The sequence below is a fragment of the Arvicanthis niloticus genome, chromosome 1 (genome assembly GCF_011762505.2).
Source record: "Arvicanthis niloticus isolate mArvNil1 chromosome 1, mArvNil1.pat.X, whole genome shotgun sequence".
In the NCBI taxonomy this organism is placed as follows: domain Eukaryota; kingdom Metazoa; phylum Chordata; class Mammalia; order Rodentia; family Muridae; genus Arvicanthis; species Arvicanthis niloticus.
This window is the reverse complement of record NC_047658.1, coordinates 101,363,451-101,388,670: the sequence shown is the minus strand read 5'-3', so window position 1 is coordinate 101,388,670 and position 25,220 is coordinate 101,363,451. Positions and strand designations below refer to the sequence as shown.

Sequence of the window (25,220 nt, the reverse complement as noted above, 5' to 3'; positions counted from 1 at the left end):
GACATTCTTTTTCCCTTTGTTTGTAAAAACATCATGAAACTATTTTTACTCTTGAACATGGTATTCATAGTATTTAACTTGATCTGTATCTGCATTCCTGAGCCATGTTCTCTCCTGTTTGGTTCAAGAACAAACTATTATTTATTCCCTTTGAGGTGAGCACTGTTTGTGGTGATACTTTTAACTGTTCTCTGTAGGTACACCTTGCATCAACGTCTCACAGAGAAGTTCATGTAGTGTCTCACCCACCCATAGATTCAATAACCTCTGCGGATTGAAGGAAGGGCTGGAGAGATGGCTCTGGAGGTTAAGAGCCCTTGGTGTTCTTGCAGAGGACCTGAGTTTGGTTTAAACTCTAGGGAATCCTCATGCTGTATTTTGGCCTCTGCAGGTATATATCCATACACATATATTTACATAAACAAAAATCAGTTCTTAAGATCTCCTTAGAGACTGGAGAGATGGTTCTGTGAATAAGAGTTCTTGTTATTGGTGCAGAGATGTAGGTTTGGTTTCCAGCACCAACACAGCAGCTGATGACCATCTGTAATTTCAGTTCTAAGAGATATGATGACTTTTTATGACTTGCATGGGCACCAGGCATGCATGTGGTGCACATACATTTTAGGCAGGCAAAACACTCATACACATCAAATATAAGTAAGTCTTTAAAATTTCTCTGGGGCAGGGAGGATTCTGAGTCTGAATTTCAGTATATTTCCTTGGTGATTGTTAGCATGGGCCTGGCCCTGGCATGCCCTTTGAGTGTTTCAGGTTCAAGATCAGAGTTCTGATTGTCTTCTCACTTCCTATATATTTCAATGCAGAAATCTCTATGTGAGAAGCAAACTCCACCAGAAGCCAGTATGTGTGGGTGTATCCTGTGACAGAGAAGGGACTGCTGTGAGCAGAGGCAGCAGAGCTGGCCTTGGTGGCCATGAAAACATTTTCTCCATTAGCCAAAGCTGAAATCCATGTCACTCTGGGGCTTTGGCAAAATGGGAGCTTTTTTTCATAACAAATGATAACACAGTGTGTTTGTTGAGTAACTAATTCTTGCATTGTAGCCTAGAGTTTAGAAATGGTGATGCTTTCTTTATATTACCCCAGACATCACAAATCAGGAGAGAGGCACAGGGACAGGTTAGAACTTGCTCTTGGGCACACAGCTGGTGGGGGATGAGCTGGGAGGGAGTCCAGAGCACATGGCTCACAACCAGCCTTTCAATGTCATGCTGCCTCCAATTTGTTGATGAATAATTTTTACAATTAGTAGAAGGACAGCCAGCAGGGTCATGTGACTATATCCTGGTACTTTGGCTCCTTCTTTTCTGCTTGGTCAGGGCATTGTGGTTCTACTGAAAGCAGATGCTGGTAGTGAGAGGTATCCAGAACACTGCCCCTGCATTCTTAGTCCTGGCTGTGAGGAAGGCTACAGAAGATCAAGAACATGATGCTGGTGGATAGTATAGTCTCCTAACTCCTTAGCGCTGTGTGATCATCTTTTAGTATTCAGGTCTAGTGTCTTACATGGAACCCTGGCAATTGCTGGCAACCGGTATGTAGCTGGCCTGGGGTGAGTGTCTGCTCATAGGGATTTCTGTTCTGTACCATGCCCAGAGTACCTGTCCCATTCACTTAGTTTGGTTTTATATACAGCTTTGCTTTATTGTGCCCAAGCTTCTTTAGCAAAATACATCCCATGTGGCCTCAGCAATAGAAATTGATACCTTGGAGCTCTAAGAGCAAGGGAAAAACCCCAGCTCTGGGAGCCCCACCCGGTTCTCACTTGGCCACCTGTCTCACCAATTAGAGACCAGTAATGGCTGAAAGCAGAGAGAAGATCTAATCAATAGGTCAGGAAGAGGTTCATATAAAGTATTCCAGTGATCCCCAAGTCTGTCTTTGGGATACCTATGTAAGCTCTATGTTTAAATGGAGAAAGAAAGGAGGCAGGGAACAGGAAGCACACAGAGTCAAGCAGCTCTGTCCAGGTGTGAATTGGTTAGCTAGCTGTTGTCTTCATTCTGGTTCTACAGAATAGTCTGGGAAATTTAGCATTGGTGTCATTGCTTGAAGGGTCATTCTGGTTCCTTTGAGAGGAAGGTACAGCTTTATGATGTGGACAGTCATTGTCAATTGGGGAGTAGTGTGACCTGGCTTTGTGGGGTTTTTGTAGCTCCTAGATTCCAAGGTGGCTGCAGGTTTTAGATGATAACTCTGAGCCTTCAGCCTTTCAGGGGTTGAAGCTGGCTTGGCCAGTGCCACCCTTTGTTGATGGACACTATTGGGTGATCATCATGTCTGTGCAGAATCCAGCAAAAGTCTGACCAAAATAAAGAAGACAGGCTCAACATGAAGCCAGGTCCTCTGCTGTGGCCTTGAGGGCCCTGCTAAGAAGCAATGCCCTTTTGCAGAAGCAGCCTCTGATGCCTATTAAAGTAGGTTTTATGCAGCAGCTTCTTTTTGCTTGGAGGTGGCTGCCAGGTTGCCAAATGCCCATGTGACCTCATGGGGGATAGGGACAGCTCTGTGGTGTCTGTTCTTACTAGGACACTATCACCATCATGGGGCTGTCCTGGTGATTTTATCCATACTAGTTATTGGCTTACCAAAGGCCCAGTCTCTAAATACCTGTCACAGCCAGATATGTAGTTTTTATTTAATGTTCCAGGATTAGCTCACTAAATTGAAGTGTTGTATACTTTGACTGTTGGTCAAGTCCACAGCCTGGCTCCTGTGTTGGTGGAATGAATTCAGAACTATAATTTGGGACTTTCTGGCAAGAGGGAAGCCAGTCCCATATTTGGAGAAAACTGAAAGGCATATTTCTTTTAGCATTGTATTGAGTCCTTGGGCGTTCATATTTATACATTTTATCTGATTGAGATACCACTCAGGAAAAAGCCCATTAGCAACCCCAGGCCATCGCTGGCCTCTCATATGTGATGTGTTTTATGTTTGTCTTGACCATGAAAGTGTTAGAAATTTTTAATGTATCGTGTACGTTTTTAATTTTTCCCTGGATTTTAAAACCAAAACTAAACAGTAGTACTTTTTACAAAATTTATAAAATAACTTGGACTATCTTATGAAGAATTGTAAATCATTACAAATATCAAAGATCACTATTTATATTTCTTCACATTTCTTATTTTTTTTCTAGTACTAGGGATTAAACTTAGGGCCTTGAGCATACAAGGCAAACACTCTACCACTAAGCTATATCCTTGTCCCTTCTCGGTGTGCTTATGACAAGCACTTTAAATCTCAGCCCCAAGAGGCAGAGGCAGGCAGATCTCCAAGTTCCAGTCATATATACATGAATTACTGAACATGAGCATGGACAGGAATTTCAAAGGTGTTTTGTCTTAGCCTCTGATGTCCAACTGGTTACCATAGTTTTGTTTCTATTGCTGAGATAAGAATACTCTGATTAAAGCAAATTAAAGGAGAAAGGGTTTATTTGCCTTATAATTCCAGATAGCAGTTTATTGTTGCAGGGAAGTTAAGGCCACAGAAGCTTGAAGCATTTGGCCACAGTTAAGCAAAAAGCAAGGAATCAGTGATGCATGCTAGTACTAGTCTCATTTTCTCCAGGCCAGGATCCCTGCCTAAGGAATGGTGCTACCCACAGTGGGCAGGTCTTTCTACTTCAATTAACATAACCATAACATTATCAACACCTAATCTAAACAGTTCCCCCATTGAGACTTCCTTCCCAGGTGATTCTAGATTGTATCAAGTTGATAACTAAAAGGAACCATCACAGAGTAAACAGAGTTTATTTAGCCTTACTTACCTTAGTCAGGAACACATAGCTCTGCACTATGTCTTGTTTCATAAACTTTCATTGCCTAACATCGTTGTGATATTATGGTTGGCAAATACTGATCATTTTCAAGCAAACAAATGCCTTATTCTTGAAAAGCATTTGTCCACTCAGCTTCTAATCCTATGCACCCCTCCCTCACACCTTGGACCTAGTGACACTTGGACCTTGGACACTTTTTTCCTATGCAAAAAAGGAACAAGAAGTGACTGAGAGAGGGGTCTCCCAGCCACCAGGTCTCTTTGTTACTTCCATATGATGAGATGGGTCTAGGAAGTTTTTAAAGTCCCAAGACTCTCATGGTTCAACTTGAGGTTTGAAATCATCAAAGTTGTATAGATGAGTTGTGATACCAGCAGACTTCCTGGTGCCCTGGCCCCCTATCCACCTGTGTGAGTGAGCATCTTATCTAATGATGGTATGTTTGTCAAAACTAAGAAACTGGTATTGACATAGTATTAATAAAGCCATACACCTGTTTAGATGGCTGCAGACTTTCCATTAATGTTTCTTTTGGTTTGGGGATTGAATCCAGGATCCCCTTAGCATACAGCTCCCAAGGCACTTATTCTACAGTCTGAGGAATGGCCCCAGTTTCTATTGTGGTCCCTTACATTGTTGCTTACAGAATATTGCCAGTCATGATGTAGGGTGTTTGCTCATGATTCAGCTGGAGATATGGATTTAGTGGCAGAATACTACAGTGACTCTGTACTCTTCTTCATGTCCTATGATGGACACATGATGACACTATGAGTCATTACGGTTAATGTTAGCCTTAGTGCTCAGGGACAGGGAATAGTGAATATTTTTCCTTCTCTATATACAGCTTGTTGAGAAATCTTATTTAAAGGGGTGCATGGATTATATATAAAACTGAGGCATAGGGGATGGGGATATGGCTCAGCTGGGAAATAGCTTGTCATCAAGCACAAAGACCTGAGTTTGATCCCCAAAACCCACACAAAAAATGATAAAAAGCCAGGAGAGATAGCCCATGCTTGTAATACTAGCACTAGGAGGATAGAAAACAGGCAGATTCCTGAGGCTTGCTAGACAGATGGCCTAACCTACTTGCTGAGTTTCAGGCTAGTGAGAGAGTGGCAGAAGATATACAAGTTGTCCTCTGGCTTTCACACAATTACACACACACACACACACACACACACACACACACTTCACAAAAACTCACTTTACTTGGTTGGTGCTTCTTGCCAACTAGGGAGAAGTCAGCTTCACAGATTGTCAGCTATTAGCTACATTGGAAGCCTGGGTCTCTGCCTCACAGCCGTGGATCTTGGGTGTGGAACCCAGCAACACTGGGAAACTCTTGGAAATTCAAATTGGCAGATTCTACCCAACAGGAGCTTGGACCTAATGCAGCTGGAAACAGCAGTCTAAATTATGAGCAGCCTTCCAGGGGCTTCTGAGAAAGCTCTTGGGAAATACTCACTGTCCTATTGGGAGTGGGTCCAGCATTGAGAGTTCTGTTTCCTCCGTCATTTTCCTGTGCAGTGGGCACTAAGAATTTGGGCTCCTTAGCCACAGGCAGTGCTCCAAACTTGCAGCTGAAACATCATCTGAATGATGCTACCTTCTATTGTTTATGGCAGATTCTTTTTCATCTTCCTAATTGGTATCATAAAAGAATAGAAATGTAATTTTCCAGTTAACTTGTATTTAACATGAAAAAACGCCTAGCCTAAGTCAGACCAAAGGGCAGGCATCTTTCATAGGGTAACCACCTTCCCCTCAGATTTTTTTTCTCCCTAAGTTAGTTATCTTCAGGCTATCTTTCTCTTACACAGGGATACTTCCACAGATCTAGCCTAGTAGGTAAAGTGAGGCAGTCATTGGGATTTAGGTCATTTTGTTCCTAGTGTGAGTGTTTGCACAGGTTGACCTGGTCAGGATTACCCCCACCTCTATCGCCTTCCATTAGTACCTCTCCCCTCTCAGCCAAGCTCACTGCCACCTATCCCTTGTCTTCCTCCTCTGCTTCTTCTTCTTCCTTTTCTGAGTCAGTCTTTCTTTGCCTCTCTGTCTCTCTGTCTCTGTCTCTGTCTCTGTCTCTGTCTCTGTCTCTGTCTCTCTCTCTCTCTCTGAAGGAATCCTTCCTTCTCACCAGTGAGCTCCTGAGTTACTCACCAGATCAGGAATTCTGAGTAGGAATTCTAAAAGGTGAAGGTGATGTCACTTGGGGAGCAGATTTTGCATTTTCACTTTTGGTGATCCCTGTGGTGATCTTAGGCAAGCCTTGTTAGGTAGATAGAAAAGTTTTGGCAGGTTTGAGGGGCACTGAGGGGCCCCTCCCTCATAATGAGCAGCTTATAAGGCCTGGAATTGAAACTGCAAGACTCTGATTACTCTTGAAAAGAATGGGCTCTGAGCCTTGTCTTTACCCTTGAGTAGAGACATGACATCTGCCCAAAGTTCACACAAATATTGTACAGCTGGAGCGGTCTGATAAAGAACAAAGACATACCATCACTGGTTCCCTGACCAATCCAAGTGGACCTGCCAATCACCTGGGCAGGAAAGCACCCCTAGGAAGGCCATTTGTTCAATACATTTTACCAAATAGGATAAAACCTACCTAACCATGGAGATTGGCACAATGGTCCCTCTGACTAATGTCCACTCTCACCCCTCAAGTGTCCCCTACACAGTGATCTCTCTGTCCACAATCCACTCCTAACCCTTGAGTGTGTTTTCCCTGACATTAGGTCCTTTGACTATTGTCTACTCTCATCCCTCAAGACTATGCGCTACACAGTGGTTGCTCTGTTCACCCCTTCCCGTAGAGTCTGTCCCTCTGCATGGCTCCTTATCACCCCTGAGAGCTGCCTATTATTCTATGATCTCTGCCTTTCCTTCTACACTGTGTTCTGTGTATCCCTCTGAGATCATCTGAGGGAACTTGCAAGGACACTGTGAGATCCTGGTTATGCTCCCCCATCCTTTGCCCTGTTGACATTGGGGTCTGAGTGATCTGGAGCATGCTGTGTAGGAAGGTATAACCTGGGCATTGAAAGATGTTAGGCCGCATTCTTGGCCTTGCTCCCAGGTGCCAGCTGTGATAGTAATAGACATTGTTAAACATCCCTGGGGATAGAGACAGCACCTATACAATACCTATCTCATATGATATAGGTCATAGCTCTGCCAGTGAATGTCTGAAGATTAGAGTTTTCAGGAGTCTGTGTTGGCTCTTGGGCCTCTCTATTCCTAGTCAATATGACGTCTTGGCCAGCTCTTTCCTCCACACCTAAGGATATTTCTTATGGAGCTTTCTGGAGGTCCTGGGAATAGAAGTGGGTATCTTAGAGTTAGAACAGTGATAGAGTGGTCAGAGTAAAGCACCCCTGTGCCCTGAGATGGCCTAACATTACTGCTAAAGGGACAGCAGCCCTGCCTTTTCTCATTGGCTCTCTGTAACCCTCCTAACCCTGCTTCTGCCCTGCAATAGCCCTGGATCCTGCTTTTCAAGCTTGCTTGCTCTTGACACCCCTACCTGTTCACTCTGTCATTTGGCCTCAGCAGCTCCTTATTGGTGGATTTAGGGTTGCCAGCCCCAAGCTAGACACTGTGCCTTACTGACTCACTAGACAATAAGCACCTCTGGGAAGAGTGGCCATAAGGTGGTAGACAAAACTCTGGAGTGATCTCGGACTCTCTTGCTCATACCTCTCCCCTTGAGGCAGTACAGGGGCTTTAACACATGGAATGTGGGAAGAGGGTACTAGCATACTAGGAGCAGGGGTCTAAGGGAGTCACTTGATTAATGTGAAGCAGGCACCTAGAAGTTCCTTTTCTTAAAGAGCATGAACTCCTCACTTGAGCCCACAAGATCAACAAACACAGGACAGAAGTTTCCTTTGCCTTGGTTTGGCGTTCTCCTTTACTTGGGTCACCAGCCCACATCCTCACAGGCATGTTAATTCTCAAAGGATGTCCTTCTAACTTGGCTCATCCTCTTTCAAACCTGAAGACACAGAGATAAGCCATTTTCCTAAGCCAGCAGGCATCTTGAATTCTAAGAACAGCAGAACCTAGCAGGAAAGATATCCTACCCCAGCAACCTCAGGAAGGCAGTTATCCATCATGTCAAGGCTACACCCTGAAGCAGAATTGACCATCTCCTGAGAACCAGGCTTGTCCCCTGAAATGAGGACAGCAAGAAGGACTTCTTAGGATCCCCCTGGGAGACTGTCGCTGAGAGGATGAGAGGGACTGCACCTTGAGCAGGCCTGTTTACTTGCACATACCTCATATCATGGCTGCCCCAATCTACCCCTACTTAAGTAATACTCATGAAAACACCTTGGGAATGGACTTAGGGGTTACTGGATTCCTTTATCTGTTCTTGCCAGTATGGCCACATCTGATAAGCCTCCTCTGTCTGCCTGTCAGCACCAGTTAGTCCTTGCTGTTCATTGATACATTGGTGACAGTTGGATGAGCCTAGTTTTGGGGGCTTCTGGAGTCCAGGCTTTTACTTTTCTTTCTAGAATCTCCAATAACAACATGCACTTATCCTCGTTTCTGTTATACTAAAGTCCTGGAAATGAGCTGAGAGAAAGTGGTTTTTTTTTTTTTTTTTTTTTTCATGGCTGCTTATCTTATTCGTACATGTGTTTCCCACACGCATCCTAAGGCCTACATTTTGCCCCCTTTATATAAATATCTGTGTGGCGTCTTTGAAGAGGGTTTCCTTTTGCTCAGCTTAGCAGGTTAATAGAATCAAATCTTCAAGGCTCACACTACCCTGCAGGCCTATCCTGCTTCCATTGGATTCTTTACCTTGCAGGCTACTTTGATTCTATTAGTCATCCTGCTGCTGGCCTCTACCAGTGAATTTAGTGTAGAGAGCAGGTATCCGTCATTGGCCTGCTGATAGGATTTCATTGATGCCTTTGAACGGCGATCCTAGTTTTTCTTTTGGAGATTTCACACCTGGAAAGAAAAAAAAAAGCAGCTGTCAGTGGGCATTCTCAGCCTTGATACACGCCAGGATGTTCCCAGGCCTCCATTCTCATAGTAATAGTCCAGGACAGATGGTGGGCCCTGCTTTCTCAACAGGATTTCCTCCCAGAAGACCAATGAGCCCTTTATAGTCCACATCTGAAGCCTGGAGCCTGGCAGCCCCATGGAACCAGATGTCTGTGAAGATGGTCAAGCAGGTATGTATAAGAAGCTGGCCGTAGTGACTTGTTAGAGTGGCTACCTGAGTTACACAGCAGAGCCATTCCAGTACCCTGTAAAGAGAGTTGTGAGACAAAGAAAAGGGCTCTTTCTTCCAAGATCTCTTTGCACTCTTTCCTCTTAGGAAGATTGTAAGTCAGGACATTTCCAAGATCACTGGCTTTGGATATGGAATTGGCCTCTTGTGTTGTCTGAATGTAGAAGAGAACCTCAGCCTTGTAGATGAATCAATCAACAGGGTTAGGACCAGTTACCCCTGCACCAGGGAGAAACTTAGGTAAGGGAGAGGCTTCCTGCCTCCCTGTGCCAACTCAAGATGGGGACAAATAGACTTTTTCCAGAGGCCAATTCTGGCCAGTGGACATTTTCTTCCTGGGAAAATAATTAATGGTGGTGAGGCTGCCTCCAGAATCAGTAGGACCTGTGTTGTGATTGTCCCACAGGGCTCCCTGAATGTATGGATGTATGGGGGTGAGCCTAACACAGAAACAACTAGAGAATGAGACCAACAAAATATGCAGAGATTAGGGCTTGTGAAATCTCAGGAGCTTGAGTGGGAAAGAGTTTGTGTTGAGTTTTAGAATCCACAAGGTTTTGTTTAGAAAAAGAGCTCTCTTGGCGTTGAGAGTGTGGCTTGAGGACAATGTTAGAGTCTCTAGATGCTACCATATTCTTGAATTCCCTGATGATACAAGAACAGGAAACTGTCTCCATTAGCTCATGTTTCTACTACATGTGAAGAATCTGTAGGCAGAAGCCATAGAGGGAAGAAAGCACTTGGCTTATTGGGCAGATCATTTCCTTCTGTCATCAGCTGGCTGCCACCAGCCTGCTCTGTGTCCTATTGTATTAGGCTGAGAACCACTGATTACACTCAGAGTCTTAGTTTCTACTCTAGCCAAAGCCTGCTCTTGGTTGGATTGAGTTCTTGTCGGGAGTCATCCAGGATAGCTTAGGCTAGGAAATGGCCTTCCTGGAGGTGGCCCACCATTTTTGCATGGTCTGTGGTGGGTGAGCTCAATGACAAGGCTCAAAGAGACTTCATCTCAGGATTGCTTCTTGCAGCTGATATGCCTTTCCTGTCATTATTAAATTAATATAATAATCCCTGGGCATTATCTTACCTTATTGATCAACATACAGATGAATTAATGCTGTTTAGATGAATTAGCAATTCTATAGAGTTTCTAATTTGACTCAAATAATTTTAGAAAGATTTAAGAGATTGTTTTGCTAGAATGATGTAATAAAGTTGGAATCAAGAGTATAATGTGCCCACTCCTCATATAATAAGTAAAATCTTCATAATAAAAAATAAAATGAACTTTCATAGTCACACTACAAAGAGAAATAGACTTGGGACAAATTTGTGTTCGAGGAAAAACATTTAGATCCGAGGATAAAGTCATAGGTGTGCACTAAGTAACAACTGTTGCTTTGAACTTATAATGAGCATTTAGAGTAAAACATTGCTTTGAACTTAATATCAACATCCTTCCGTATCTCCCATTTTATGTAACATTTTATCTCTGAGATAATTTTCTAAAGAACTTTTTGTCTAAGAAGGTATTTAAAAGGCCAGAGAAAAGAAATAAAGTTGTTGATTGGATGGTTAGGCTCTGGGTGGGCTCTGTGCCATCCACTCACCCACCTATCCATCCATTCATTCATTTATTTATCCATCCATCCATCCATCCATCCATCCATCCATCCATCCATCCATTTATCCATCCATCTATCCATCCATCCACCCATCCATCTATCTATCCATCCATCCATCCATCTATCCATCCATCCATCCATCCATCCATCCATCCATCCATCCAAATGTATATTTTGTCTGTATGTAGGTATGTAGGTATGTAGGTATGTAGGTATGTAGGTATATGTGTATGTATGTAAACGTGCATGAATACTTGTGGACTTGATTGAGACAGACAGTCAGGCCCAGCCAGCGTGTGGGTGTATGAATGTATATGTGTCTGTTCATATTTGCCTGTATAAAGCAAATTTTAATTCTTTTTCTTTCATTCCTCACTGGTTCACAAAGAGTTAACCAGCCTAGCCAGAGAGGATTCTGTCTATCTGGACAAAGAAGAGAGCAATAACAGTAATTTTTTTTTTTTTTACTTAGTTCCCCACTGCTAGGCAACAGGCGTTAATTGCCCAAGCCAGTGGTTTTTATTCACAGAATAAGCAAGAAAGTTTTAAGGCTTTTTAAAAAAGTTATCAGCAAGCACCCAATATAGTTAGAGAACTAGAAGGCCAGAGACCATCAGTCTTTAAAGCTACCTCTATGTCGAATACTGTATTCCACTTCAAACCATTCCAGGCTGGGTTGGCTCCTGGCAAGTTCTCTCTGGGTCCTGGGTTCTGAACAATCTAAATTCACCTGCTGTTATGCTTCTGTAAACACCAATCTTCCTGGTGAGGAACAGTGCATCAGAAAGCTGCATTGCAGAGGAAAGCACCCAGGAGGCCCAAGCAGCCAGTTTTAGTAGAGATTCTGTTGGATCTGTGAGATGATTGATACAAACTCCTAGGATCCTGGCAGTGGTCAGGAACCCTTGGTATGTAAGAAGCTCATCTATGCTTCAAGAACAGTTACCACAGGCTGGCTGGAACTAGGAGATCCCCCTCCTCAACCTCCTTCTATAAAGAGACTTTCCAAGAGTCTCCTAGATACTGTCCATGGCCATTACTTCAGGTACTAGTGAAGACCCCCAAACTTGAGAGACCCTTACTCAAGTCTCGGGAAGTTGTGACCACCCATAAACTCCAAGACACCATACCTGGATGCAATCAGCAGAGGTTTATTAGGGAAGAGAGCTTGCAGCCAGTGGTCAAACTGCACACTCACGCAGGAGTAGTTTTGACAAAGCCAGTCAGTCTGAGGAGGGTTTTTAAAGGGAAAACCCATAAACCAGGGGGGTAGGAAGGGGAGGGGTGAGGGGTTGTCAAGGATACATAACATAAAAATAGTGGAACATTTCAGAGGAACCCACCCTAAATGATTTAGAGTCATGTGAAAATCACTCTGTACACTCATTCTTCTCAAGAATGTAGTTTTACCACGTCACTGTGCCCTACCCTGTCATTTACCAACTATTTCAGATTAACTATTTTTCTTCCCTGAGGCTTGAGGAATGTTAATCCAGCAAGTGTCCTCTGATTCAGGGATAATGTCCTCCACCCGGAATGTATCCCGGGGCAGTGAAGGCCTGAAATCTTACATCCAGTTCTGCTTTCTGGAACTTGCATTTTTTTGCTCAGGTCTAGGGTAAAGAAAAAGCCTGTATATATTTCATAAAATGGTCTTTATAATTTTTCACTCTACACTAGGACCAGCCCCCAGTGGTCTACTGTGTACTTGACTATTAGATAGGATTGTGGCTACAAATAATTAACCAGTCGTTTGTGAAGCTCCTATTTCTTGGAGTTTTTAAGAGCCTGAAGACTACGTGTTTGGTTTGATTAGACTTGAAATACTAACTATCATGGTACTAGCTATTTAACAAACTATGGCTGAATAGCTCTCATAGCAATTGATGAGCTAGATACTTTACAAAGGTCTGTGTACATAGTTCTTGACATTTTTCTGATGTGTGTACATTTAACTTGGCTAAGCTTTAATCAGGCCCCTCTGAGCCTTCTCTTGGACCTGGCTTTGTCTTGACTGTTTTCTTGCCTACGACTTGCCCAGTCTTAGCAAGAATTTGATATCTGATCAAATTCCTCATCTCTCAGCTTTGAAGTCGGAGTCCTTGGCCTTTAACAAGAATCTTGTTCAGCCCATTTAGTAAGAAGTGCTAACCCTTGATGCCTGTCCTCATAATTTTTTATGGCCAACCCCCTTACCTCACCTCTTGGTCGGTCATAAATCCTCCTTGACCTCATTTGGTTTGAAGTTGAGCTCACTTGCTCATTCTCTCCCCTGTTACATACAGTTCAATCTATTGCCACAGTCTTAAAGAAGTCATCCTTTGATGTTTTTACCATGTGTCTAAATCCCCTTTCTCCAAGGTGAATAAAACAATATTGTCCCCTCTGCTCTAATGAAAATAAGAATCCTATTGTTCAGCAAATTATAATACTGAGACTAGATCTTAGAGCCTGTTTTCTGATTGGCTGTCTCTCTGCAGGCTGGGTACACTCCATCTTCCACCCACATCTCTTCTGCCAGAAGCTTTAATGTCCTTCTTTGGATTTACTCCTGCTGATAGAAGAACCCACCACTGATGGATGGAGGTAAAGAAAGGGCTTTGAGGATTCATATTCACATCAGCTTGACTGGATTTAGAATTGCCTAGGAGGTGTATCGCTGGGTGTGCCTATTGCAAATGTTCCCCAGAAAAATTTAAGTGAGGAGAGAAGACCCACCCTAAATGTGGGCAGCACTGTCTTAGCAGTTTTTGATCTCAAGACTGACTTTAAAAAAAAGGAAGGCAGCCAGCTGAGCAGCAGCATCTGTCTCTCTGCTTTCTGACTGATGATGAGGACACTTGTGACCAGCTGCCTCAAACTCCCACTCTCACACCTTTGCCACCTCGATGGACTGGGTCCTTGAACTGGTGAGCCAAAATAGACCAAGTTGCTTCCTCTCAGGTACTTGATCTCAACAGTGAGAAAATGAACTGCTACAGGGATCAGTCATTTGGTGGCAGGGCAGAAGGGAGAAGAACAGGAGGACACCTCTTGGCTTCTGGTCTCCAGGAGCTTCCTTGAGCAGGGGAAGGGAAGCTGTGGCTTTTCTTCTGTTTCTATAAATACTTGGGTGTCTTCACCCCAACTAGCCTTCACTTAGCAGAAATAGAAAGGACACCTCTTGCAGGTTGTGTGGATATGCTCAGTTTTCACCTTGTGTTCAATGTAGGAAGCAGCCAGCTATAAGGCTGATGATTCCCATTGTAAAATGATATGAGCCTGATATTCACCACCACTTTGGATTTGGGAAATGGGGTGGGATAGAGAGGCGGGAGAGACCCCTATCTCTAGCAGAGTGGAAATCAGAGATGTACTTCCTCTTTCCATGGTCCTTTCCTCTGTTTATCCACATCAGCTCACAGTAGGATTTCAGCAAATCCACCTAATACGATAGAGTGATGGCTACAGTTGGCCATTCTGAGATGTAAGGCCAGGAGCTGAAAGACCCCCATGGAGGGGAGACCCTCATTCAAGTCTTGGGATATCACGGCCACCCAATAACTCAGAAGACACCGAACTCGATGCAAGTTCAAGAGGTTTACTTCAGGATCAGAATCAGCATGTTGAGACTCCAAGGAGTGTGGACCCGAGGCAGGGGAGTACAGGATACTTAAAGGAAAAAAACATAAACCAGGGGGAGTGAGGGGGAAACTAAGGAAGAATATCATGAAAATAGCGAAAAGTCCCAGCCCATAGCATAAAAATAGTGGAAAGTCCCAACCCATTATCCAGGTCGGGGGTGTGGGAAACATCTTTTACGTAAGAATTTAACCTTGTTCAACTATATATTTTGTGGTCAGCCAGTTCCTGGAACAATCCAGCTGACCTGTATTCTTGGTTCTGCTACTTTGTGGTCAGCTAGGTTCCTGGAACATAGCTGGCTTGGCTTCATTCTATCTGCTAGGGGTCTCAAAAAGTTTCCATTCCTTTCATTCCTTACCTCCTTCATCCTGGAATGTGTCTCCTGCTTTGGGTCTTCTCCACCCGAAGGTGGGCTCTCTTCCCTGTCATCTGAGGAATGTTAATCAGCCTCTCCCTTCCTCTCCTGAATGTTAATCCAGAGTGTCCTCTGACTCAGGAAAAATGTACTCCTCCCAGAATACAGAATGTATCCTGGGGCAGTACATTCTAAGACCTAAAAATCTCACATTTAGTTCTGCTTTCTTTGTGGAACTAGTGAACCGGTTGGCCTACATTTTTGGCTCAGGTCTAGAGGGTCATAAAAACTTTCCATACTTTTCGTAAGTTTTCTATATCTTTCAGAGCCGGGGAGCTAGACCACAGCAGGGAGCTTGGTTCTTATAACTGTTCTGCTTAGCATCACCCATGTGTCCTGTGATGCAGTGATGGAAGATGCTTGAATAATCACAGTGCAAACTAGGTGATGGGGGAAGTGCAGTGACAATTTTGGAGTATTTGTTTCTTAAAAAAAAAAACAGAAACATAATATGTTTTCATTTTAATCTCAGGTATGGGGTACGGGGCTACTTCAGACTGTCCACAGAAACTGACTATGATTTGCCTCATGCTCTAGCAGGGGCATGATTTTGCCAGCTTCAGATGGTTTCTGTGATTGTGTGGTGTTTAGAATTTTGGGGATTTTTCAAAGGGTATAAAAATGCTAGGGCCCTGAGAGGTAGGTTGTGGGTTGTTGGTTGGTTGTTGTTGGTCAGGGTTTGTTAAGTAGTCATGTGCAGAGAAGAAACAGCAACAAAAAGTAATTAAATATACTGATGGTGAGGATCAAACTTGCCCCAAGGAACTCAATACCCCTTAGTCAGCAGGAAATAGTCTAATGATAACATTGCCCCCTTTCTGTTCCCTGACTTTATTCAGGGATTTATTTTTTTTAATCCCTTTATCCTTTTTCCCTCTTCTATCTGGTGTTAGGGATTCCGAGGGGTGGGAGAAAGAACAAAAGGAGCAAAAGCCAACCTCCGGGAAGGCAGAGGGAAAAGGAGGCAGGAGATACCCCTGGATTCTGTGTTCAACTGACTCTCCAGCCTGTGCCATTCCACACATTCTAAGGACACTGATAGGCAAATCAAGGTTCTTTTACTTGCTCAACACAAGCTTTCTCCCTCATTGTTGCCAGCCAATTAGGAGTCCCTGTTTTCCCATTAGAATAAGGTATATTTCTTGAAAGACAGGCATTATCTCTACCTTTAGATCCTTGGTGATTAGCATCCAAATGCTTAATGAACAGCTATTGATTAATGTGTTGATTAAGTTTCCTGGATTAACCTTCTCCCCACCCCACTGACCAGCTAGGGCTAGAACTCAGTTGGAATTCCAGCCATTCTGGTGATTGAAGGGTGTGCTATGGTGTGAGAGAAGGAGGCTGCTTTGCTTGGTCTGCCCCCAATCTGCTGTGAGATAGTAGCCTAGCACCTGACTTTGTGTGTGTGCATGTGTGCATACTTGAGACAGGGTCTCTCATTGACTAGGCTCACAGACTCTCTCTATTGGATGGACCTTGAGCCCCAGGACTTGCTTGTTTTCTGCCTCCTCAGCACTGGTATTTCAAGCATTCAACACCAAGTGTGGGCTTTTTACATCATAGCTGGAGATTGAACTTTGGTCCTCAAGCTGGCAAAACAAATGCTTTACTCATTGAGCTATCCCTCAGCCCAGAAGCCAGACTTCTTTGAAAGTTGTTTTCTATACATACCTAAAGATCTATCTGAGAGCTCAGGGAATAATATTCTTGGTTTGTTTGTTATTTATTTATTGTTTGTTGTGTGAGTGTGAGTGTGTGTGTGTTTGTGTGTGTTTATGGGGGTGTGGGTGATCTATCTGAGAGCTCAGGGAATAATATTATTGGTTTGTTTGTTATTTATTTATTGTTTGTTGTGTGAGTGTGTGTGTGTTTGTGTGTGTTTATGGGGGTGTGGGTGATCTATCTGAGAGCTCAGGGAATAATATTCTTGGTTTGTTTGTTATTTATTGTTTGTTGTGTGAGTGTGTGTGTGTTTGTGTGTGTTTATGGGGGTGTGGGTGATCTATCTGAGAGCTCAGGGAATAATATTCTTGGTTTGTTTGTTATTTGTTTATTGTTTGTTGTGTGAGTGTGTGTGTGTTTGTGTGTGTTTATGGGGGTGAGGGTGTCACAGTGCAAATCTTGAGATCAGGGGGCAACTTGCAGGAGTTACTTCTTTCCTACCATTCGGGTCCTGAAGAGAAAACTCAGCTCTTAAGATTTGGCAACAAGTGTATTTACTTGCTAAACTATCTTGCTGGCCCAGGAATAATTTTTGTGATACTTTGAATGGATCTTCTTATCTGAACGCATGGGCTTGAATGTAGACATTTGCTACATGCTGAGTGTGGAGAGGTGACTCGGAGTTGGATGCTATGAGTCTATCTCCTGGCTGTTCTTGTGCCCAGTTCACCCTTGGGTAGTATGAGGACCATCTTTGAGTTGGAGCGTGGATATTTTCTTCACGTTGCTTGGTCACCACTGTCATACACTGGTGTTATTCATCTCATCTGAACCCTTGGCTGATGATCTTCCAGCTACTTTCTGAGCAATGGCAGAAGCTATCTTAAAAAGATTTCTTAAAATGATTTTAATGATGCGTAATGCATATTCATTATAGAAAAGCAGGGCAGGAATTGGCTTAGGGATCCCACACAAATGGCTCATCATGAATATGCATGAGTATGTTCTCACCACAGGGCTTTCCTAGAATGAGTGCATTACATAATGCAAAATTTACCATTTTTATTAATGTAAACATTTTAGTCATTTTTATGTAATAATACTGTGTATGTGTATGTACATTTGGTATGATGTTCTTCTGTGTGTGGGCACATGTGCACATTCATGTGGAGGCCAGAGGTTGATGTCAGGAATCATTCTTGATTACTCTGTACTTTACATATTGAGGCAGGATCTTTTTCTTGAACCCAGAGCTTGCTGGCTCACATAGTCTAGCTTACCCTAGGGATCCTATATATCTGCCAGTAGAGTACTAGGTGAGCTGCTGAATGTGCCCAGAACTTACATGGGTGCTGGGGATCTGAACTTGGGTCCTCACTCTTGCAGGGCAAGCACTTTACTTGGTGAGACAGCTCCCACTCCTTTTTTACTTTATAGACAACATTTCATCAGCCTTTCTCAGCTGGCCATGCTGCAGCTCATCTTTAACTAGGGAATGTGAGGGCTGTTTTGTTCTGAGTACTTTTACATCCTCTTTGTCTCCTTGAAAATCTTCTACTCGAAGCCTTCTAATCAGCATCAGTTCCAAGCCACTTGATTTCAGAATGCCCACTTATTTTTATATGCTAATTCCAGAGAGCTGTTGGCATCTCTGAGTGATTTCAGATTCATTTGTGAATCTTTAGAAAGTCTCTGATTCTATCCTTGGGCATTATGAGCATCCCCCCTTTCTCTTGCTCTCTCTACATGATCTATTTTAATATTAAGCATATCCTTCAATTGTTGGAAATTCAGGAGGTACAATTTGCTCTCGATAGCCTTCACTTTATGATAATCTCTTGTAAGGTCCTGGACAGTAGAGAGGTTGCTTGAACATCCCTGGCTCGATGAGGATAAAGTACCTCTGCTGAGATCAAAGAGCCTGGAAGATCTCCACAGTCTTTTGTTTTTGTTTTCTCCCTCTTTCTTTGAGTCCTGTACTTCCTTCTCGATCCACCTAAAGTGTGTCTCTTAACTGTGCATTCTTTAGCTCCCTTTGGGTTTTGGTCTGCAGAGTTTCACAAGTAGAATGGAATTTATATAAAGGAAAGAGGGATGTTTATGGAGCTCCTACCTTGCACCCTCCTCCCGCTTCTGAGATATTTAAGTTTTACCCTTTGTCTGGCTTACCAAGGTTCATATGATCCTCCCATCTTATTGACAGGAGCCCAGGAGCAGGACCCAATTGGTCCTTCCCTCCTGATGGGTCTTGGCCATACTAATTCTTCATTTTGTCCTTAGATTCCTAAGATAGTGGGTTCCCTTCTGTCATAATTTGACTGTAAAATGTCCCCACAAGTTCATTTATTTGAACCCTTTATCTCTGGCTGATGGTATCATTTTGAGACATTGTGAAACTTTTAGTAGGTAGGGCCTGCCTGGGTAAAGTGCAAAGTGAACTTTAAGGTTTTTATAGCCTGGCCCCACTTCCTGTCCTCTCTCTGCTTCCTGATTTGGCTAAATTGGAGGAGTTTCAACTACATATCGCTGGCTACCGAGCCTTCCATGCTGTCATGGAGTTATGCACATTCAAGCAGTAAGACAAAACAAATCCTTTTACCTTTAAGTTGCTTCTTGTCACATACTGTGCCACAGTAGGGAGTTAAGTAACTAATATGTCCATGCTGTAGGTGAACTTCTGTCACCTGTCATGCAAGAGTCCCAGGAACATATGAACTTTACTGTAAACTCTTGGAGATTCTTCCCAAAGCTAGAATATGAAATGTAGCTCAGCCTGAGTACTTGCTTAACACGAGGGAGAGGAGAAAGAAGAGGAAGAGGGGTGGAGGGGGAGAGGGAGATGGAGTTTCTTGCATCTCCCTTTATCTACTGATCTCAACAGAAAGGAAGGGAATACTTTCTGAAGCAAATATTAGATTAGATTGGTTGTAAATTAAACAAATTTTTAATGTCCAGGATGGTCTTGAAAATCTGGTTATATGGTCTGTCTTAGTTAAGGTTTCCATTGCTGTGAAGGGATACCATGGCCAAGGCCACTCTTATAATAAAAGTCAAACATTTAATTGGGGCTGGCTTACAGGTTCAGAGGTTTAGTCCATTATCATCATGGCAGGAAGCATGGCAACATGTAGGCAGACATGGTGGTAGAGAAAAAGCTGAGAGTTCTGCATCTTGATCCAAAAGTAACCAGGAGAAACTGTCTTCCAGGCAGCTAGAAGGAGGGTCTCAAAGCCCACCCACACAGTGACACACTTCCTCCAACAAGGCCATACCTCCAAATAGTGCCATTCCCTATGGGGCAAGCATATTTAAATCACCATGTAGTCTTTCAGCATAAAGTTCTTTTCAACTTGCAAATTCTGTTAGTTTTGAACGAAGGCATAAAGTGTACTAATCCTTGGAAATCCCCTGACATGAAGACTCAGGCATCTTCTCAGAATGCACCTGGCTGTGTGTCCCCAGCCTTCTCTGGAGGTCTCTCATAAACAGCTGGAAAGTGAGAAAGAAGCAGAGGAAGTGAAAGCTTCTAGTATTGAGAAAGATGAGGGAAATACCAGGCTGATGGATGCTCGTGCTACGCCATCCAAGGCATCTTTCAATGCCCCAGAGTCAGGGCAACTGCTTGATTGTACAGAGCAGGAGTCTCAGTATGCAAGTCACATAGGACTTACATTAGAATAAAGCATGGGTGAGCACTAGGGACCCTGGCCAAGGTGCTCTGACCATCTTTGCTGCTTAAATGTTTCCAGTCCTCTCTGTGACCTAACTTTCCTCATCCCAGTGTACATAGTTCTATGCAGTGGCAGGACTCAGTTGATGTCAGTGTCCTGATTAGTATCTTGGAACTAATTGACTCAGTCTCTTGGTCCCTCATTACAAAGCTTCTTTGAGAGGTTTTAACTACACTTGAGTCAAACCTCCATTCTTTATCCAATTATCTGTGGTAATCTGCTTCTATATGACTTAATGGCCACTCCTACGGAGAGGCCAACTACCCTCAACTTGCTTGAGAAAACAGTGCAAAACAACAGTAACAACCACCACCACCACCACCACCAAAAAGTAGGCTTGGTGGTTGATGCCTATATTATTATGATGTTAGAAATTGAGACAGAAGGATTGCCATGAGTTCCAGGCCAGCCAGGCCTATCTATGTACAGAGTTTGAAGGCAGCCTGTGCTACATGGCAAGTTCCATGCAAGTCTGGCCTATGTATCAAATTCTGGGGTGGTCTGGGGTATAGATGACACTGTACCAAACAAAACAAAACAAACAAAAAAAATCCAAAAAAAAGAAAACACCAAACAGAAAGGAAAACAGTACAAATAAAACTTAGTGTTGCCTTTGTCCGTAATGAAAATTTCCCTAAGAAATTGTTCTTCACCATAGAAAACAACTTACTCTGAGATTTTTTTTCAAAGCAATGCAAAACCTTCCACGTCTTTCAAGGATAACCCCAACTACAATATCTTTGACTTAAAGTGAGTTACACAGGAGGATGTCTGCTGGGTTTGGTGAGGTTCCCTTGAGCTTCACAATTAAGCCTGTCTTGTCTACAAGCTTACAAGGTGGTCAGACAGTCATAGTTTCTGCAAATGGTAGCTGCTTCTTAGAGGGTGGTAATGTTGCTATCATTCAACACATGTGCATGTTCATGTCCTTGGTAGAAACAAGGTGGAGGAGCAACAGCAAGATAAAGGAAGCCAGGGTGTTCACACTGGAGGAAGACCTACTACTCTTAGCCTGGTGGCATTTTACAAGGACTTGGCTGACAGAACAACCATAGGACAGGGCAAGAAGAAATAAACCTTAGTGGGAGCGTAGTTATCAGATTAAAGATCACAGTCTGGGAAGTGCTCCGAGGACACAACCGGCTGAGATACAAGACAGAAACATGTCCTTGTGTCTATCAAGAGGGAGACAAGGTAGGATAGGATACAAAGGTGTCTTAGTCAGGGTTTCTATTGCTGCCACGAAATACCATGGCCAAAAAGCAAATTGAGGAGGAAAGGGTTTATTCAGCTTATACTTCCAGATCACAGTGCACCATTGGAGGAAGTCAGGACAAGAGTCTGGAGTAGGGGCTGATGCAGAGGCCACGAAGGGATGCTGTTTCCTGGCTTGCTTCCCATGGTTTGCTCAGCCTGCTTTCTTATAGGACTCAGGACACCAGGGATGGCACTACTCACCATGAATTGGACCCTCCCACACTGATCACTAACTGAGAAAATACAGTTGGATCTCATGGAGACATTTTCTCGACTGAGGTTCCTTCTTCTCTGATGAGTCTAAACCATCCAGTACACAACATGATGTGGTGACTGTGGAGATCTATTGAGAGTAACACACTTGGTTGACCTTGTGATGCTTAGTTTTTTCCTTTGCCCTGAGTAAACATACCCATCATCTTATCTCTTTCTGCTATTATCATCCCCTTGTTGTTAGACGAAGGTAGATAGAAATGGTGTTTGAAACTGGAAAGATGGTTAATGACTGCATACAAAGTGTGTTTTATGTAAGTTTCATGACAACCACAACCCAACAGCCTAGAATTGACTAGAGAGATGGGTCAGCAGATAAAGGCACCACTGTCGTGCCTGATGACCTGAGTGTTTGATCCACATATTGGATGTCGTTGCCCTCTGACCTCCACACATGCACAGTAGATGAACATGCATTCTTATGTACAACACACAAACACACCCTTGGCTGTAAGAGGGGGAAAATCAATACTCTAGAGACAAATGGAAATTAAGAGATCAAAGGTAGCTGTGATGGTTAATCTTGACTGTCAACTCATTCTGACTTAAGAGTCCCTTAGGAGACAAGCTTTTGGTGATGTCAGAGGATGTTTGCAGAAAGGTTTAACTGAAGAGAGGAGACCATCTCTGCTGGTGTCTGACAATATGTATAATTCACTTCAAACTAGCTAAAGGCTCCAGATGTCCTTTCCCTCCTAGTCTCTGAATGGGCTACTCACTCAGTCTGGCCTTGTATTTCTCAGTTCATTCCAGCTCTCCAGCACCTGGCTGTTTTCTTCACTTCAAAACAGGGCTGCAGGTCTGATTTGAATTTTAACTGCAAGGTGAGGTACAGTCAGACCTGTGGCTGAGGTACAGGTAGACCTGGATCAGGGAAACAGAAGCTAGGCCAGAGAAAGCACTGTTGAAACCAGAGAAAGAAATGCTTTGTGAGCCGTGGACAGGGAAGAGAAATTGAATCTGAGGCCCACTTCCCCTTGGTGACCAAGCTGGCTGGGAATACACCTTTGGAGCTACTGGGCTGAGAACCTGGGGAAAACACAGGAGGAAAGACAGTGTTTACATGGTATGATGGCCTTACCCTAAGCCATGTGACTGCAAACAGCAAGTGGAAAAGGAACTAATTCTTCCAAGTGGCTTTACCTTCTGGATGCTCAGCAATCACACTGCAGTCAGTGTACTGTAGGTTCCCCAGTTGGGTATGAGATCACCACAAACACAGCAGAGAAATGGAATCCACTAGGGAGCGTGGTGAGCTCTGCTGAACTTTATCCCATCAGATAATCAGAAGCCTGTTGTCTCACAAGGGAGAGTCCTTGTGGTTGTTTAGGTACAAAGTATGCCCGAAAATGTCCATGTATTGAAGGTTTGGTCCCCAGTGCAAATAGTGTTGAGAAAATGGCACCCCCCTCCCCAAAGTGCTGGGGAACTACAGGTGAAGGTCAAGAACGAACTGGACCATTCACCAGTAGTGGTGTATTAGTCAGGGTTCTCTAGAGTCACAGAACATATGTGTAGTCTCTACATAGTAAGGGAATTTGTTGTTGACTTATAGTCTATAGTCCAACTCCCCTACAATGGTCAGCAGCAGCTGTGAATGGACGTCCAAGGATCTAGCAATTGCTCAGTCCTACAAGGCAAGCAGGTGAAGAAGAGCAAGTCTTCCTTCTTCCAATGTCCTTATGTAGGTGTCCAGCAGAAAGTGTGTCCCAGATTAATGGTGTGTACCAACTCACTTTGTCCCAGATGACCTTGAACTCAGAGATCTCCTTATCTTGATCTCCTGTGATTCATAGGCACTATGCTCAAGACCTCCATGTCAAGATCCAGGTCTGAAACTTGTATCTCCTAGCCTCAAGATCAAGAACACAGGTGAGCCTTCCAATTCTGGATTATAGTTCATTTCTGATATAGTCAAGCCGACAACCAGGACTAGCCACTACAGGTGGGGTAGTGGCAGGACATAACCAGGAGTTGGAATTAGGTTCAGCCAAGTTCTCTGGAGAATGTTTAACAGCTTCAGTTGACCTCAGAAGTTGTTATATTTCAATAATACAAAGGAGCAGGAGACCAGGGTCCTGAAACCAGTGATCACAGCAAGCAAAGAGAGTAATAGATAGTTGCGTCAAGAGCTACTAGCATGGCATTTACAAGTTCTCACAATCAGCTTTTGAAGTACGACTCAGACCTACTCTCTGTGAGCCATCAATCCTCATCTCCCAACAGCCCTGCAACAAAGCTAATCAATACCTGCACAGAGCAGGTGGGAAATTGGTTTGAAGAGATTGGCTGCTGCCACATTCACCTTCATATACACCCCCGAGGGCTGCCACCATGACTAGATGCTGTAAATACCATTCATTTCCCAACATGACTGAGACTATCTAAACCCTATGATTCCTTTGCTTAGGGCGACAACACCTATCTCAGTACCTGTGTTCTTCATATCCCATTAGAATGTGTTCTTCATGTTTGACAATGCAAAACATGGATAGGAGGTGTGTAAGGATAAAGTAGAAGATAGAGGGGCTCTAATGCAGAAATTGTAACAAGTGAGACACTAGAAAAGACCCATGAATATACCTGTTAGGTTAAGAACTAATAAACATTCAGAAAACCCAGGTTGGGTAAGGGAGTTGCCAAGGAAGGTTACTTTGGGAAGATGGCATTGGGACCAACCAAGAGTATGAGCAGAGAAGCAAGCATCCAGATAGGAGAGTGATTGGCAAGTCCCAGATGTAAGTGAGCCTTCTTTGAATTATTTAGACAAGCCCTCCCTCCCTCTCTCCTGCTATGAGGAGGGGCAGGCCATCTTCTTCTTGGTTAATGACTCATCCTTTTTGTTTCTTTATATTTTAGTTAGCATGCAAATTGGTTTGTTTTTATTGTTGTTGCTCTTTATATAGCCTTGGCTATCCTGAAACTCACTATGTAGACCAGGTTGGCCTTAAATTCACAAAGTTCTCCCTGCTTCTGCCTCTAGAGCTGGTGTTAAAGGTATGTACCACTATACTCGGCTATAAATAAGTTTATTATAGCATTTTCAAAACAATTTGTTTGTATTCTCTTCCTGCACCCCCCTGCCCAGTTCTTCCCCTTGTTCCCTTATGGTTCCATATCCCATGTTCTGTTTCTCTTTCCATGATACCTTTCCCCTCTTATGGGTCCTCTTTCTAGTTTCGTGACATATTCCATGCTCACACCCCTGCACACCCACAATTTTACACACATATAAAAATTAGAAGCTAAGATCCACATAAGAGAGATATGTGGCATTTGTTCTTCTGAATTTGTTACTCACTAGATATAAGGATTTGTAGATCTGTGCTCTTTTGTGTAATTTTAAAAAGTCCATTCTTTTTTATGACTGAGTAAAATTCTATTGTGTGTATGTACCACATGTTGTTATCCACTCATGATTACCATCCCCTTGCAATTGTCAATGGAACAGCAACAAAGGTGATGTACAAGGATTTCTGTGGTAGGCTATAGAGTCTTCAGGAGTATCTATTCGAGAATCTGTATCCTCTGATAGTTCTATTTTTAGTTTGTGAGA

General features: G+C 43.3%; 1 long non-coding RNA gene across 1 annotated transcript; it reads left to right on the top strand.

Moving 5' to 3' along the window:
- The first annotated feature begins 8,923 nt into the window (after positions 1-8,923).
- On the top strand, positions 8,924-23,539 carry LOC143436308 (uncharacterized). The gene is made up of 3 exons (XR_013106440.1): positions 8,924-9,015; positions 13,180-13,285; positions 23,461-23,539. It is a non-coding gene; the product is annotated as an uncharacterized LOC143436308 (long non-coding RNA).
- Positions 23,540-25,220: the final 1,681 nt, after the last annotated feature.